The sequence below is a fragment of the Nicotiana tabacum genome, chromosome 15 (genome assembly GCF_000715075.1).
Source record: "Nicotiana tabacum cultivar K326 chromosome 15, ASM71507v2, whole genome shotgun sequence".
In the NCBI taxonomy this organism is placed as follows: Eukaryota; Viridiplantae; Streptophyta; class Magnoliopsida; order Solanales; family Solanaceae; genus Nicotiana; species Nicotiana tabacum.
The window spans coordinates 100,561,481-100,566,781 of NC_134094.1; the positions used below are offsets into that span (position 1 = coordinate 100,561,481).

A 5,301-nucleotide genomic window follows, 5' to 3' on the forward strand; every position below is an offset into this window, starting at 1 on the left:
CTTTGGTCGGAAAAAACCGACCAACTTTGGTCTGTTTTTTTTTTTGCAATATTTTTTTTTTTGAATTTAATTGACCGACCAAGTTGGTCGGTAATTTCCAACCAACTTTGGTCGGTATTCCTTTCCGACCACAAAAATACCGTCCACACATAAATGGTCACGTTTTGGTCGATTTTTGGTCATTACCGACCAACGTTGATCGGTATTTTTGATCGATTTTTACCGAATTTCTAGTAGTGAGAAGTTCACACCCCTTTCAGATTTGAAATGATATTCGAAACAATATGATCTCGATGTTTTGTGCTTAAAAAGGAACTAATAATAGTTGGTACTACAAAATGAAGAACAAATCTCTCCATATCAACGAGTTCCAAATATCGTAAAATTATTTTGTACTAATATCAATCATAATTTATACAACTAGAAAAATATTAATTTGTGACTAAAATTTCCGACTGAAAATAAAGTAGTCGCTAATGGGACTACTTTTGCGATTGTTATAGTCAGAAATAGATCTGAATTTTTATTACATTTTTAAAAAAAGAAATTAGACTATTATTCCGACGAAAGCAGTGTGAAAATAGCGCGCCAATTTCCCGCCTTCACTTTTGCGACCAATTCGGTCGGACAATAAAAAGTCAAAAATATTAGTTGACCAACAAAGAAACTGCGTCGGTCGCTAAGTTAAAATTAAAATGGTAAAAGAATATTTAAGTGGGTTTGCGACCACGGTAGTTAGAAATCTAAATTTAATATTTCAAGCCAAAACCCTATTTCCCCAATATGTGCGCGCCCTATTTCCCCAATTTTCCTCCTCTCTCTCTCTCTTTCGATGTCTTCCACACTATCTCAGCGGCTGACAGAGGCAAACGGGCGGACAAGGCAAAGGCTGACAAAGGCAAACCCAGTAAAAGCAAAGCTTCCACCGTACAGGTGTGATCTCTATGTTCATTTCTATGTTTATATGTTTTCCATTTTCCCTAACAAGGGAAAATGCTGCCATAAACTTCATATGCTTAAACCCTTTGTCCCTATTTGATGACTCTCGAGAAATTCTCAATTGAAATACAAAGTTGACTTTTGTTATATCATCAATGTATATTTTGAGCCCTTACTCGGATCCATTTTAAAGATATTTTTGGGCATGACTTTTGTTTTTCAAATATTTCAATACTTAACTAATTCACTATTTGCAAACTAGTTTGGTCATAAAGATTTACAAATACTGAACTTCAAGTGAAATATCAAAACAGTGGGTTTAATTGTGTATTTCTAAGTGAAATGCTAGTTTGCGCTCATGAATCTTCAATTTTTACAGTAAATGTAATTTTAGAAGAGAACAATGCAAACATACATCAAAAAGAGTTGTTATTATGTGTTTCAATCATGATATTCCAATTTCAACATATGAATATACTGAGTTTAAGTAAAAAAAATATCTTTTATATTTTTGTTCTTTTTTTGCTGTTCTGTTTTTTTTTGGGTAATTTATTTTTGAAATTTTCATTTGGAACTATCATTTCTACTTTTTAGGGAAAACCCCTTATGTGTGTAGCTATATTCTTGGTTTCTGTTTTGGATTTTCTTATATGATTTCTGGGTCTTTGAGAAATCAGCATGAAAGCAGTTAGGTATATGACTATATTAGTGGGGGAATATTCTTAAATTTCTGCTTAGTTAAAGGATGATTGCTGTAATTTACTTCTACAGAAGAAATTTGAAATTTCACGTTTTGTTATTATGGAGATATTAATAGAACCAAATATTGTAATTAGTTGAATATAAAATTTAATGCAAGACGGATGCCTTGAAATAATTGTAGATTATGTGTGAAGATGTAACATGGCTTGACAAATTTTTTTTTTATGTAATCTATCAAATATTATGATTAGTCCATCATATAAGATTAGTGACCTGCAGTAATTGTATATTATGGGTGTAAATGTAACATGTAATTTAAACGTTTTTAACTATCATATATAAGTTATAGTTCTAATACTTCAAATACTATCAGAAGTTATAGACTTCTTAAAGGATGATGCTATAATGGAACATTAACAACAACATTTGTTTCTGTTGGTAACAATGACTTTTTTGAGTAATATATTGTGTTAAATATCTTGGATTTATTTGTGTAGATGGAGCTTGCATATCGTAGATGGATGTATAATCGGACTTATGTTAATTTGAATTTATCTTGGATTTATTTGAATATATCTTGGACTTATCTTGGATTTATTTGAATATATTTTTAATATATGTTAATTTTAATGCAGGTTTGTTCCTTCCAATGAATCTACGAAGGTGGTTGTGGATTGTGTTAAAGCATTTTATCGAGATGCTTGGAATAAATGCTCAGATATACCGTACATTTACAGAGACCAGATGTGGAATCAATTTAGGGTACGAAACCAATAAATTTTATATTATTTATCAAATTACTCTTATTTCATCTAATATTTTAAATTATTTGTAGACAAGGTGTGCATGGTTTCCCAAATATCATCAACAAATAAGTCATAATTTCAAGAAAAAAAGGTAGTGATAGGCTTAAAAATATGTTGTATAAGGCTCGACTCGAACAAAAGATTCCCAGTTGGATACTAAAAGACATATGAGATAGACTTAATGTGATTTGGGCCTCTGAAGAATTTAAGAAGAGGAGCAACGCTGGAAAGGCTGCCCGGGCCTCCAATACAGGTGGCTCATTGCACACTGGGAGTTCAGTTAGTATGGAGACCCATCGAAGGAGAATGGTAACTTTCTTATTATATTTGCTTTGATTTTAAATATATGCGATTGAACTTTATCTAACTTAAATTTTTTTTGCAGCAAAAAAAAAAAGGGAGACTTGTGACTTATGCTGAGATTTTTGAGGACAAACATATGAAAAAGAAAAAGGACGGTACAAAAGAAGGGGTCGAGCCGCGTGCTGCGAGGACATATGTAAGCATCTTCAGATAAACAACTTTCTTGATACCTAAGTGGATTAACATATCGTAGAGCTAATATATTAGTTAATCAAGCATATTACCATAGAGGGATTATCAGATAAACAGCCTATATTTGATGAGTGTACCTCTTTCGAAAATTGAACTTAACAAGCTTCAATGGAATAGTTATGCATACCTTATACTCTTCAGGTCTTTAGAACCACTAGAGAGGATTCTAAAGGAGAATTTCATTTTTAAAAGTGCATTTTGAGGAATGAATAGGAAAGAATTCGATTGTCTACTCAGATGTTTCTTATCTGAGTGGTACTTCTGGCATTGAAGCCATCAAATACAGTAAATAGATCGATTTAAAATTGTTGGGGCCTTGAAAATTTAGACTGCCTATTTTGAGCCATGGTGCTATCGAAGTGGTTGATCTTTTCCTAATTATCAGTGATATGAGCATTCTTTTCTCTCTGTTGCTTTGAAAAGTATCAACAATCCAATTGCACTCACCACTACCACAATGCCAACAATTAATCCTATGACAACACCAATTTTGATAGTGGATTGTTGTTTCTTCTCATCATGAGTTTTTGGAATAAGCTTAACAGCTAATGCTTATTTTTCACAAAATGTATGTGGATGTTGATACTTAGTACTACTTGAACTAATATTTAGTACCTCAAGTGAGTGAAATCTACTAATCTTGGCAGGTAATGGACACCACAATTCAAGTGAAACTAATGACAATTTTTTTAGATTTGAAAGACTTGGAAAAGAATTCTATTTACAGCTGGAACTAACTGAGCAGAAGAAGATGGAACTAATAAAAACAAAAACAGACCAAGAAATAAGAGAATGAAAGGAAACTGGGAATTGTTCCTCATTTTCTCTTTTAGCATAAAAGAGAAATCAAAACTATAAAAAACCTCAAAATACCAACAATTTTTTCAGCTCATAAAAGTGTGAGCACTTTTGTTTAAACTGCCTAGAGAGTTTTGTGGAATGAAAGGGAGCTGGGCGTGAGGATCTTAAGTGCGAGTGCTTGGACGCACCTGCGCAACCGCAGATGTGGTTCAAGTGCGCAGAAGCGCAATCGCAGAAGCGAATTAAGGACCGCAGGTGCAAGGTTTTGCTGAGTGAGGCTGTTTCGCAGAAGCAAAGTCTTTACCGCAGAAGCGGTGGTCGCAGATGCGACGATCTGTCCGCAAATGCGGATTCGCTGGGCAGAAAGTTATAAGTTCGAGGATTGCTCATTTTTATAACATATTGAGCTATGGACTTCGGAATAGAGCGATTTTTGGAGCAAATTTCATCATAAGGATTGGGGTAAGTATTCTCTACTCGGTTTTGATAACATTTTATGAATCCATCTTCGTTTTTAACAATTGATTGATGAATTTAAAGAGGAAAATTGGGGGTTTTGGCCTAAAATTTCATAATATGAATTTTTGAGTTTTGAACATCGAATTGGAGTCGGAATTGAGTGAAACTAGTATGGTTGGACTCGTAATTGAATGGGTTATTAGATTGTATAAATTTTGTCGGGTTCCGAAGTCCGGGCTCGGGTTGGGTGTTTGGCCGATTTTTGGCTTTTGATTCAAGATTTGATCTTTTCCGATCGGGATTGGTTCCTTTAGCATTGTTTGATCTATTTGAGTTATTTTTGGTTAGTTTCGAACCGTTCGGAGGTTGGAACGTGCGGGATGGCATTTTGGAGCATCGCTTGGCTTACTCGGTGTTGGAATTGGCTTGTTCGAGGTAAGTAACTCTTCTAATCTTGGAGCTGAGGGTATGAAACCCCGAAATACGTGTTACGTGATTTGTGTTGAGGTGACGCATATGTTAGGTGACGGGTGTGTGGGCGTGCACCATGTGATAAACTAAATGAGTTGTCAATCATGCTAGATATTATGTTTAGTCTTTATGTCGACAATATTGTTGATACCCATAATGGTCGTTTCTTGCTGTCATCTCACTGATTTTATTAATATTTCGTACTCAGTCATATTCATGTATTCATATAATATCTCAGTCTCATTTGTTATTTATTGATGTATCATATCATTGTTGTCGGGCTAGTTTCATGACGTTGTGAGCCCGTGAGTGAGACTAGAGAGATTGATGACTGAGTAAGGCCGGGAACGTGCGGGATGGCATCTTTGGAGCATCGCTTTGCTTGCTCGGCATGCTATATTGATTTATGCCTGAATCTGGCTTATGATAGCGCTTGGGCTGTAGGAGCCCCTCCGGAGTCTGCACACCCCCAGTGAGCGCGGTTGATTATATTGAGGGATGGATCTTCCCTGGACATGGATCTTGTCTGAAGCATTTATATACCTGGAGATGGATCTTCTTCATGGCG

General features: G+C 35.0%; 1 long non-coding RNA gene across 2 annotated transcripts; it reads left to right on the forward strand.

The window, feature by feature from the left end:
- Window positions 1-798: 798 nt before the first annotated feature.
- Window positions 799-4,871, forward strand: LOC142169910 (uncharacterized). 2 transcript variants are annotated; one of them, XR_012699545.1, is made up of 6 exons: window positions 799-933; window positions 2,277-2,403; window positions 2,477-2,756; window positions 2,833-2,946; window positions 3,650-4,265; window positions 4,611-4,871. It is a non-coding gene; the product is annotated as an uncharacterized LOC142169910 (long non-coding RNA). The 2 variants fall into 2 exon arrangements; XR_012699544.1 differs by having other exon boundaries at window positions 3,650-4,871.
- The last annotated feature ends 430 nt before the right edge of the window (window positions 4,872-5,301 follow it).